The sequence below is a fragment of the Monodelphis domestica genome, chromosome 2, assembly GCF_027887165.1.
Source record: "Monodelphis domestica isolate mMonDom1 chromosome 2, mMonDom1.pri, whole genome shotgun sequence".
NCBI classification, from domain to species: domain Eukaryota; kingdom Metazoa; phylum Chordata; class Mammalia; order Didelphimorphia; family Didelphidae; genus Monodelphis; species Monodelphis domestica.
Window position 1 is genome coordinate 67100583 of NC_077228.1, and position 12979 is coordinate 67113561.

Consider the following 12979-nt stretch of genomic DNA (forward strand, 5'->3'; position numbering starts at 1 on the left):
ATACATAAAACATATTTAAATATATAACTTTATATATGAATATATAAATGTATCACTATTATCTTGATTGTTATTCATAATGCCTTTGTTTCATCTATTAAATTGCAGGTGTCAAAAATGGCCATTTCAGTAATATCTATCCAGATATATTATAACTGGAATCCTAATAAATGATTATAATAATGTTTCCATTGGTACAGCACTTCACAGTTCTTGAAAACTTTTTCACTTACATTGTATATGTTAGAATGGAGCTTTTATAAAGAGAATATTTACTCCCAAAGATAGGATCAGAAATATACAAAATTATTGCCCCAAATTTGTGAGGCACAATCGCCTGGCCCCCTTGTACCACCTCAGTTTTGGAAGAGGGGCTGGGGAATAAGGTTCACAGTTTAGCTCAAAGAGTCTAAAGTTCCAGGTCAAAAGACTAACTCAAGTTCAAGTCCTAAGTGCCCTAGCTTCACAGTGTTTCCCTGCCAGACTAGTAAGCTATATATTGTTCCACCTGCAGTCTTGGCAACAATATCAGCCCTACTTGAACTCCCGGGTATGTAGGGATCACTCCCAGCACCTATAACTGAGAACTAATCACAAAACCAAAATAAATATCTCTAAGCCCATTTCTCTGAGCTGAGTTAAAGGACAGATAAACAAAGAAAGGCAAGTCCCTCCTCTCTCACTAGTTCATTCAGGTGAAGTTTGACTTGAAGTGATAATCAAGGTTATGTCCTTCCGGACAGTAGTTTCATATATACAATGAAGTTCATTATGAGTTTACAATAATGTTGTTCATTTAAATAACATGAAATTAATAAAAAAATAAAAAGGTGAGATGGAAAGTTTAAAATAGGTGTGAAACTAGGAATTTGGACTTTTTTAAAAAAGGTACCTTCTAGCCATATATAATCTCAGTTAAGTAGCTCAGTAGATAGAGTGCTGAGCCTGAAGACAGGAAGACTCATCTTCTTGAGGTCTTCAAATACTTACAAGCTGTGTGATCCTAGAAAAGTCACAATCCTGTTTGCCTCCATTCCTCATCTGTAAAATGATCTGAAGATGCATATGGAATCCAGCCTCCTTTCCCCCAAGATTCTGATATGCTTTAAAGAAATAAAGTCCTTCCTGTAGAATATGATGAAAATATGTATCAGAACTGCATTGGTCTATTGATATATCTCTATTCCATTTGATGCATAAATATAGCTTAATTACATATGCTAGAAGTTCATCCTAGATCTTCAAGATCTCAAAAGGTAGTGTGATGTAATGTATAGTCCTGGCCTTGAAAGAGTGATTAGGTGACTTGACCTCGAATCTTGGCTCTGACACTTAGTAACTGGGTGACCATAGCTGTAATTACTTACTAATTACTTACTTTGTAAAACAGGTATAATAATCCTTACACTCTACATACAAGGCTATGGGGAAAGCACTTTGTAAATTCCTATTCACATACAAACATGAAGTTTCAATATTGGATAATATATGATGAAGTAATGAATTCTATTCATACTTTTCTACAAAACATATACATTCTCTTGTTTGCTTAGTGAGAACTCTGATGAAATTGTAAATCCTTTGGATAAATACAGCAAATTTAATAATAATACTGGCAAAAAAGGTAATATCCTATCAAACTTGAAATCAATTCCCATGTCCTCTATAAAATGTGTCCATTAAAAAGCATTTTTGAGCACAGCATTGGGTTTGTGTGCTATGAAATATATATGAAATATATATATTATACCATAAAGGGTATGCAGTCAAATTAGGAAGATGAACTTTCCATATCTGTAATATTTAGGAAACAATTGTAAAACAGTTTGCAAATACATACACTGTCATATAGTTTGACACAATTCCAATATTCTGATGGAGGAAAAAACAAAGAAATGATGAGAATATGATCAGGTTAGTTAAGAAATACTTCTTGAAAGTTTTCAGCTGCATCTTACCATGAACTGGTAAAGAAAGGACAAAACCTCCCACCCCCCTTTTGAGTAAGAGAGAACATGATCATCTAAAGCAATGAGGTGGTGCAATTGGAAAGCCCATCAACAACTTCATAGTCTCAAAGTTAAAAATGACCTCAAAAGTCATCTAGTTCAATATGTGCCTAAAAAGGACTCCTATTTAATTCTTACAACCTATCCTTTGCAAGTTATCATATACCTTCTGCTTGAAGACCTCCAGTAAGAGGAACTAATTCTTTATGTGTCAAAGTCTCTGATTCCACTTGTGGATAGTTCTAATTTCTCCAAAAAATTTCCTTATATTGAACTAAAGTCTGTTTCTCTGTAACTACCACCCATGATTCTTCCTTTTAGAGTCAAGCTAAAGAAGTCTGATTCCCATTCCATGTGACATCCCTCCAAAGTACTTGACTCAATGATGATATTAATTTTTAGGATTTTTCTCTTCTATGTGTTAAATATTCTTGGTTTCTCCAACTGACACATTTTATAGTCTCTAGTTCTTTCATCATTCTGGTTTCCTCAGCCTTTAGTGAGTCCATCACCCATATTTTCTTTGGAACCATTGAATTTTTTAATGTCCTTCCCAAATATAACACTCCAACTAAGCACAATTCTCTACTTCTAATCTGACCATTTTAAAATGCCATAGTGTAACCCCTTCTTTATTATGGATACTTTATCTCTATTAATGAAATCTAAAATTCCAATATCCTTTTTTGTTTATTTTTGGGTACCATATCATAATGTTGATTTATATAAAATCTCAGATAGTTTTATTTTCACAGAAACTGCTATATAACCACCATACTGCCTATCTTTTAAACAAAAGTGAAAGGTTGCATTTATTCCTATTAAACTATAATTTATTGCATTTCAGTAATTTTTGTTGACAATGCTAATTTTTTTTTTAGATTCTAACTTTTACTCTGCATTTTATATGTCATTCCCTGTTTCACATCATCTGAAAATCTGATCAGATAAATGTGGTTTGGGATGTAGGTTGGAGATATTGAAGAATATTGAGCAAGTGGATGACAGCTAAAGCTTTACTTCAGAAAGATAAATTTGTTTTCAGCATATAAAAAGGACTGGAAGATAAAAGAAAAACTGTTAAGACAGCATAGTAGTTCCTACCTAAAGTAATCATAGTAGTTCTTTAAGCTAAATAAAGAATGGAACTAGCATATTTTTAACAATGTTGCCCTCCCTTTTGATAAATTCCATTAGCTCCCTCTTTCCTCCATGATCAAATATAAAATCTTCTGTTTGGTATTCAAAGCCCTTCATCATTTTGCCTCAACCTACATTCCCAGCCATAACACACATTACTCCCATTTTTAAAATCTGTAGTGCTGTGAAGTTACTATACTTAAGTATACATCAACATTTAGAAATATTCTAAGAAAAGATCTGTTTGTCTTTGAAAAAATGATGATCTTCTTAGTGTAAACAGAATAATTTAGACTAAAAAAGAATAAGAAGAGAACCCAATCTGTCTGTTAAGATTCTACATATAATTGAGAAGCATTTTAATCATTTCTTAATAATGATCTAGAAGTGAGAAGAGTATAACTTTTAAGATATGTCTATACCTCTAAAGTTAATAGAGTATTGAAATATTCTCATATTTTATAGGGATAAGAAAGGAGCCATATTGACTAGTGATTATTGATGTCCTCTGAATTATCTTTTTAATTATAACATCCTTGACATCTCTTTGGGGAATATTTTCGGAATTAATTCTTAAATACCCTTAAAATTGTGTTGCCCCTAGAATGAATCTCCTCTGCCCACACTTGGTTTCTATCTGACAGTTTTTACAAACTTTGTTTCTGTGCCATCTTAACATTTCTGTGTAATTCATTGAAGATTGAAATAATGGATTTTAAATGTGGTGGCTTCACTGTCACTGATAAAGAAAATTGTTATACATATATTGACATTTTTAAACATTTTTGTCTTCTTTTGTCCTTAAAATGAAATACTTAATTAAGTCTCCAGTCAGACTTTCTGTGAATCTATTTTTGCCTCCCTTATTCCCAGTCTTTTGTTTGAGGAAAAACTACTCATAAACTTCCATTATTTTCGAATATTCTATATTCCAAACTGCTTTCCTTTTTCCTCCAAGTACCTTTTTAAAAATTTTAATGACATGTCTGCTTCTTTTATGAACACATTTTTTTTCTATATTGTTAGGACTCAAGCCTAGTGATTCCATTATCCTTGATATAGAAAAGCTTATTTTGAGCAACTTTGCATAAAGAATATCTTTCAAAGCTTTCTTTAAACTAGTTTTTTGGTCATCCTAGCCCATTTATAGTACACATTTATATTCTGACATATTTTTTAAACCCTTACCTTCTGTCTTATAATCAATAATACATACTGGTTCCAAGGCAGTTGAATGGTCAAAGCTATGCAGTAGGAGTTAAGTGACACCCAGCTATACTCTGACCCCTGCCTTTAGTAGTTATCCCTTACCATTGGCAAAGTCATATGGTTGAAGACTAAAACATTTGAGGAAACGCTTTTGGTCTCCAGATTGTAGTTGTTCATTCATATTGCTTAAAAATCTAGACACATTTCCCATTTTGGATCATTAGTTATTTGAATAAATAGTTTAGGGTTAAATTATTTCAACTAAATGGTATATCATTTTCTCATTTGATCTTAGATCATGAGTTAGTTGACCTGACAGTATAGATAATTCAAGATAATTTCTGCACTAATATAAAAAATTTTCAACTTAAATGAAAACCATTTCATTTTATGTGTCATTATTTGGTAAATATTTAGGTAATTTTCTATTGTCTTATTTGTATATGTTTTTTCTACTACTATACCATAAGCTCCTCGAGGCCAGGGCACATTTCACTTTTAACTTTGTATGCCAAAGTGCTTAGCACAGTGCCTGATACAGAGTAGGTTTTTAATAAATGCTCATTGAACTGACACTGAATTTACACATTACAGATAATAAGGAAGAATGAGAAATAAATCAATAAGATGACAAATAGGATACACTGTGTGCTTTAAGAATACTGACATTGCAGTTGTAAGAAGGATACTTTGGAGAAGGTTGGTACTGAGACCAGGGAACCCAGTCTGTAGGCAAATAAAATTGCTTCTATTGTTGTTATTGACTCATTTCAGTCATGTCTGAATTTTCATGACCTCATCGACTTCTGTTGATGGAGTTTTCTTGGGAAAGATACTAGAGTGGTTTGACATTTGCTTCTCCAGTGCTAAATGGCTTATCCAAGATCACAAATCTAGGTAGTTTCTGAGGCTGGATTTTAACTCGGGTCTTCCTTCCAAGTCCCAGGTTATATCTAGTATTTCACCTAGTTACCTCTAATAGTTAGGTGAGAGATGACAAATGACAGATCTAGAGAGTGTTGGGCATATAAATGGAAATGAAGAAGTAAATGTAGGACATGTTGTGGAGGTAAAATCAATAGATGCTGGAAACTGATTGGATAGGGAACTAAAGGAAGGATAAGAGCTGAGAATGACTCCAAAATTTTAAGCCTGGTTGTCTGCAAGAATGGCCATGCCTAAATAGAAATAGAGAAGTTAAGAAGAGAGACAAATTTTGAGTGAAAGACAGTGAGTTCCAATTTTTGATATGTTGAGCTGAATAAGCATATTCAGGTAGAGATACCCAATAGGCATTTGTAGGGCATGAGGCTGGAGTTTAGGAGAAGAGATAAGGGCTGAAAATATAAACTTGAAAATTATCTGTATAGAAATGATTATTGAACCCATGGGAAAGGATTAGATCATGAGAGAGTTTATAAGGTGGACCTTGGCATACAGCTATGAATGGGAGTGAAAGCTCGAAGAGAATGATTGATGATTACAAAAAAAGCTTTCCTGTAAATATCCAAGCAGGACACACCAGCTAAGATGGTAGAGTAGGAGGAAGGAGTGCAGTCTAGCTTGACCAACAGTTACAAGAGTTTCAAACTGAGTAGTGAACAGAATATAAGGAGAAACCATACTTGGTAATTTTCCTTGCACAAAATCGCAAATCAGATCTGCAGGAAAATAGAGTAAAAATATTGGGGTGGCCCCTTTGTACCCCAGACTTCTCAGACCAATAACACTGGGTCCTTGTTCTTTGCCTGTGGGCTAATAAGTCTGAATCCCCTTTATAGAGGTTTATTGAGGAATGATTCCTGTGCTAAAGGATTGAATGTTTAATCCCAATATTCTTATTCTGTTTCTGGCATTTGACTAGATCCAAGCTCCCCCCTGTTTCATAGTTTCTACTCTCTTTTATTTTTTTTTCTTCAAGAAGATTCAATTTTAATGGAGGAATATTGTACAAAACACCAAAGTGAGCTGAAAAGGGAGGTTGGGGGAAGGAGTATACTTATAGTAGGGATTTGTTTTTGTTTTTTTTTTAAGACATTATTTTATTTGGTCATTTTCAAACATTATTCCTTGGAAACAAAGATCATTTTCTTTTCTTCCTCCCCTCCCAACATCCCTGCCATAGCCAAATTCCACTGGGTATCACATGTGTCCTTGATTCTAACCCATTTCCATGTTTTGGTATTTTCATTAGGGTGTTCATTTAGAGTCTTTCCTCATTCATGTCCCTTCCACCCCCATAGTCAAGCAGTTGCTTATCTTCAGTGTTTTTACTCCCACAATTTGTCCTCTTCTTGTGGATAGTGTTTTTTTTCCTCCTAGATCCCACAGAATGTTCAGGGATGTTGTATTGTCACTAATGGAGAAGTCCATTATGTTCAATTGTACCACAGTGTATCAGTCGCTGTGTACAATGTTTTCCTGGTTCTGCTCTTTTCGCTCTGCATCACTTCCTGGAGGTTGTTCCACTCTCCATGGAATTCCTCCACTTTGTTATTTCTTTGAGCACAATAGTATTCCATCACCAACATACACCACAATTTGTTCATCCATTCCCCAATTGAAGGGCATCCCCTCATTTTCCAATTTTTGGCCACCACAAAGAGCGCAGCTATGAATATTCTTGTACAGGTCTTTTTCCCTATTATCTTTTTGGGGTACAAACCCAGCAGTGCTATGGCTGGATCAAAGGACAGGCAGTCTTTTATCGCTCTTTGGGCATAGTTCCAAATTGCCCTCCAGAATTGTTGGATCAATTCACAACTCCACCAGTAATGAATTAATGTCCCGACTTTGCCACATTCCCTCCAGCATTCATTACTTTCCTTTGCTGTCATGTTAGCCAATCTGCTAGGTGTGAGGTGATACCTCAGAGTTGTTTTGATTTGCATCTCTCTGATTATAAGAGATTTAGAGCACTTTTTCATGTGTTTATTAATAGTTTTGATTTCTTTGGCTGAAAACTGCCTGTTCATGTCCCTTGCCCATTTATCAATTGGAGAATGGCTTGATTTTGGGTAAAATTGATTTAGCTCTTTATAAATTTGAGTAATTAGATCTTTGTCAGAGGTTTTTGTTATGAAAACTGTTTCCCAGTTTGTTGCTTCCCTTATCATTTTGGTTTCGTTGGTTTTGTTTGTACAAAAACTTTTTAATTTGATGTAATCAAAATTGTTTATTTTACATTTTGTGACTCTTTCTATGTCTTGTTTGGTTTTAAAGTCTTTCCCTTCCCAAAGGTTTGACATGTATACTATTCTGTGTTCACCTAATTTATTTATAGTTTCCTTCTTTATGTTCAAGTCATTCACCCATTCTGAGTTTATCTTGGTGTAGGGTGTGAGGTGTTGATCCAAACCTAATCTCTCCCACACTGTCTTCCAATTTTCCCAGCAGTTTTTGTCAAATAGTGGGGTTTTGTCCCAGAAGCTGGGGTCTTTGGGTTTGTCATATACTGTCTTGCTGAGGTCATTTACACCAAGTCTATTCCACTGATCCTCCTTTCTATCTCTTAGCCAGTACCAAATTGTTTTGATGACCACTGCTTTGTAATATAGTTTGAGATCTGGGACTGCAAGGCCACCTTCCTGTGTATTTTTTTTTCATTATTTCCCTGGATATCCTTGATCCTTTGTTCTTCCAAATGAACTTTGTTATGGTTTTCTCTAATTCAGTAAAATAGTTTTTTGGTAGTTCAATGGGTATGGCTCTAAATAGATAGATAAGTTTGGGTAGGATGGTCATTTTTATTATGTTAGCTCATCCCACCCATGAGCAATCAATGTTTTTCCAATTGTTTAGATCTAGTTTTAATTGTGTGGAGAGTGTTTTGTAGTTGTGTTCATATAATTCCTGTGTTTGGTTCGGGAGATAGATTCCTAAGTATTTTATTTTGTCTAAGGTGATTTTGAATGGGATTTCTCTTTCTAATTCTTGCTGCTGAGCTGTGTTGGAAATATATAGAAATGCTGATGACTTATTCGGGTTTATTTTGTATCCTGCGACTTTGCTAAAGTTGTTGATTATTTCCACTAGCTTTTAGTTGATTCTTTAGGATTCTTTAAGTAGACCATCATATCATCGGCAAAAAGCGATACTTGGTCTCCTCCTTGCCTATTTTAATGCCTTCAATTTCTTTTTCTTCTCTAATTGCGACTTCCAATGTTTCTAGTACAATATTAAAAGTAGAGGTGATAATGGGCATCCTTGTTTCACTCCTGATCTTATTGGGAATCTACTCTCTTTATTTTTTAATTAGAGAAGATCACAGCAGAGTAAAAACCTTGAAATATAAATGTAGTTATGCATTATACAGGAATAGAGATCATTGAATGTAAGGCAAATGATACAGTCCTACACCCCAGAATGCTTTATCCATGAAAAATTAATATAATACTAACAAGTATTGAATAGAGAAGTTAGGAAGAGAGACAAATTTTGAGTGAAAGACAGTGAGTTTCAATTTTTGTTATGTTGAACTGAATAAGCATATTCAGGTAGAGATACCCAATAGGCATTTGTAGGGTATGAGGCTGGAGTTTAGGAGAAGAGATAAGGGCTGAAATATATTTTATTTATACACACACACATACACACACACACACACACACACATAATTTACTTTAAAGAACTTTCAAGAATTTCTAATTAAAGAAGATCACAACAAATAAAAAACTTTGAAATATAAACATGATTATGATATTTTAAAAAACATTATAAGGTGATAAAGACTAGAGAGGAATCAGAAAGGACTTTATAGGGATTAACTATTTGTATTCTAATTGATGAGAGTCCTTTGAGAATCTTAATATCAGAGGTTAAAGGAATAATCAAAAAAAGCTAAGAACCTGAGAATGGTTTTCTTATGCTCTGATAATCTTGAAAGAACAAACTAAGGGGTATAATAAAGGGACATATAGGGAAAGCAGGAAAGAAAAGTAGAGGAACTTATCTCTCACAATAGGGATCCATTATAAGAAGTCTGTACAAATGCTGAAGGCTTGGGGGAAGTGTTTGTCACCTGAACCTCACTTTCATCTGGACTAATCAAACAGAGTAAAACAGAGTTTGGTGTAGAAATATGTTCAACTCAACAGGGAAATTGGAGTGAATAAAGAAAAAAAGACAAGAAAATTATGACAGTGAAAGACCTCAACATATCCCTTTAAACATATAAAAATTTGACCACCACAATGAACAACAAAATTAACATAATTGATAAGAACTTATTGAAGATGACATAATGATGCACCTATAAACCCTAAAGAGTCAAGTAAAATTAATTAAAGAGCTTCATTCAAGATGCAGGAAACAAAATAAAAACTGTATAAGCCATCAGAAATTATATTTATTACCAAAAACAGCCACACAAAAATATAGAAAGAAAAATTCAATGTAAAATAAAAAAAATATGAAGTTTGATTGGTATGGCACTAAATAAGTAAATTAATTTAGGTGATATTGTCATGTTTATTATATCAGCATGAACTACATGTGAGCATTTAATATTTTCCCAATTATTTAGGTATCTGTTTTTATTACAAGGTTTATATTTCTACTTATAGATTTCCTATTTAGGTTGACTATAAAGTATTTTTTGTATTTTCTGTAAGCAGCTTAAAATCCAACTTTAAAAAGGACCCAAGCAATTATAGGAGACAATGGAATAAAATTAATAAAATAAGAACTATAGAAGTGGGATTAGGGACTGAAACTATAATTTTATTGGTTTAGGAAACTACTATAGGAGGAAACTACATTTACCAGGTTTGGTCAGCTCCTTCTCTACAGCTACTGGTCTTAAAAAGTTGTCTGGATCACTGAGAGGTTAAGTAAATTGCCCATAGTCACATAGCTAAGGTTAAAAGCATGTTTTGAGCCCCAGATCTTCCTGGCTAAAGGACTGGCTCTCTGGCTACTATGACACATTGCCCATTCACTATAAGGAATATAAAAGAGCTAATGAGATTTAAAGGGTGGACAGATAAATATTGGTCTGATGGGATTTGAAAATGAAGTACTAAAACAAGTCACCACAATTTGAACCCGAGTGATTGAGAGAAAGGTGGTATTTCATATAATAAAAACAAAAATTTAAGGTGGAGATGAGGGCACATGAAGATGATGGCATGGTGTTCTAAACACAGTAAATTTGAGATGCCAAAAAAGTCAAAATATCCAAAAGGTCAGTTTAAATGTATGAGTAGGGTTCAGAAGAAACATGTCACTAGGGAACATATCAGGAATATGTCTATGACTCTGGGACTAAGTGAAGCTCTCAAGAGAAAAGCAAAAAAATAAAGGGAATAAAAGGAAATTTTGGGGGAATAGCCACATTTATGGAATAGATAAAGGGAAATGAACCAATACAAAAGAGAAAGAAAAGGTATAAAAGTAGGAAAAGAAAGCAGGCCCTGGCAGTTCACAAAAGATAAGGAAGGAAAGAACTTTAAGGAAGTGATTATGTCCACCACTACAGAGAGATGGTACAAACTAAAACAAGATCATTGAATTTCAGTAAATTAGGAGTTCCTTGGAAACCAAAGTGATATGATAGATAGATCATTGAATTTGTTGTTAGAAGGACCTGGGTTTACATGTCCTTAGACATTTACTAGTTCTTTGACTCTGGACAAGTTGTTTAACCTGCCTGCCTCAGCTACCTAAATCTATATTCCTTTTATCTCAAGAGCATTTCAAGTCAAATCATTGGGAAAAAACAAAATTTCAAAGGCTGAAAGCAGTGAGTATGAATTATGCTTTCCAAGTCTATTACGTTTTACTTTTCTTGTGAAGGAATGAAGGAAGGGAAAGGGAGAGGAAGAGAAAGAAAGGAGAAAGGGGGAGAAAAGAACAGGAGAGAGAGCAAGAAAAGAGAAAGAAGAGGAAGGAAAGAAGGAAGGAAAAGAGAAGGGAGAGAGAAGAGCTCCTAATTCACTGCACAGTAAATTTATAAACACAAATTGCAGTTTGTATATATTTTGAGTTTAATTTCCTTACACATTTCTTTCCCCAACAATAGATTATAAGCTCCTCACATGCAGAATCATTGTTTGATTTTTATTTGTTTGGGTTTTTTTTTCCCTCTCCATCCTTAGCATCTAGTGGTAGTGCTTGGTACATAGTAGGTGCTTAATAATTGTTTATTAAATTAATGAATAATTTAATGAAAAATTGATAGTGAGAGGGATGTGAGAAATAATTTGAGAAAATCACAAAATTGAAGAACTGTTTGTTGTTTAAAATTAGGATTGAGACTTGAACAATTTTGCGTTAGAAGAGAAGCTAGAGAAAGAAAGACTGAAGATATGTAGGGGAGAGGGTGGATAATTTATGGAGCAAGGTAATGCTATCTGGATATTATGAATCAGATATTTGAGTTCTTCGAAGACTAGGTCATATAAATTTAGATGGAAAATTTTAATGTGATTTTAAAAGCACAATAAGCCTAATTGTGCTCCCTTTTTCATTTCTGAGAAATTACTTTTTCAGTCTCCTCTGTTTGGGTTGTAGATTTATTCCTAAAGCTCATTTGGTTGCTATTTCAACTTTCCACTATAAAGTACAAAAACAGTTTCTCTGTGACCCCTAATCATAAGGTGTGTGGGAATTGATGTATTTAACATCCTCCCTTAAAAAGCCTTCAGTGTCTTGATGTATTCATGTGGTCTTAACTAGCCTGGTAAAGCCTATTTTTGATGCACTCTAAACAGTGCTTTAGAGCTGAAATTTCTTAAATGGAAGGATTTATTACTAGTAGCAGTTACTTCAGCTCTAGTCTCATACACTTATAACTGATTTAACTTCCATAAAATTTCATGTTAGAACAAGAATTCAAGACCCTTTCTGGGTTCCCTTTAAGAGTGGTGTCAGAATTATGGCAGAAGAGTTGATTGTTTCTGATATTTTATCCTCATATTTACAGCTTCATAAAAAGCTCTAAGATAAAAAGTCCCTGGGGGGGGAGGGGAGAGATATGAGCATATGGGATGGGTTTATAGTTTAAGGCACTGAAATGATCACCTAAATTTCTCTATACCAGAATCTTTGCTAAATGTCATATTTGGTCTTTACTGACTCTGAACTGGTCTGCAAGTTTCAGGTTAAGTGCTAAGGCCCATTTGGTCCATGGTATATCAGCTCCTTTAGCTACTTGAGGTGTGTTTCCTCCATCCAGGAGGTTGGTGGGATAGCTACATGGTGCTTTCTGATTGTATAGGGTGGTGTGGGGGGAGGTAAGTCCTGTGCTATTTGCTTTTTAAATAAAGTGATTTTCCTTTGACTCAGTTTAGTTCCAGAATTGTCCCATCAGTGTCACTAAATACTTCAACTCCCTCCCTATTCTCACCAAAACTATCACCTTTTCCCCCCTTCAGAATGTGATTGTTGGATCTTTCTATCCTCTGTTTAGTCCTTAGCACATTAGTCCTTAGCTCAGAAAATGTCAAACAACATTATAGTATAGCTAAGTATATATCTTTAAGCATCTTAATAATTCTTTCTTCTCAGTAATGAAGGAGTTATATTTTTCCATTTTTTAGCTGAAGAGAAACATCAGGTTTGAATTCAGGTGCCTTTATGACTCAGTTCTATAGCGAGACACACTGAGTTTATATATTTTA

The 12979-nt window shown here is 34.1% G+C and overlaps 1 protein-coding gene and 1 long non-coding RNA gene across 10 annotated transcripts in view; one reads left to right on the top strand and one right to left on the bottom strand.

The window, feature by feature from the left end:
* The window catches only part of DNM3 (dynamin 3), a 647411-nt gene that overhangs the window by 444566 nt on the left and 189866 nt on the right, over positions 1-12979 (top strand). The window lies entirely within an intron of this gene.
* The window catches only part of LOC103095025 (uncharacterized), a 30235-nt gene that overhangs the window by 3379 nt on the left and 13877 nt on the right, over positions 1-12979 (bottom strand). Inside the window, exon 2 of the long non-coding RNA XR_461293.3 lies at positions 991-1125. This is a non-coding gene — a long non-coding RNA (uncharacterized LOC103095025). The remainder of the gene's footprint in view (positions 1-990; positions 1126-12979) is intronic.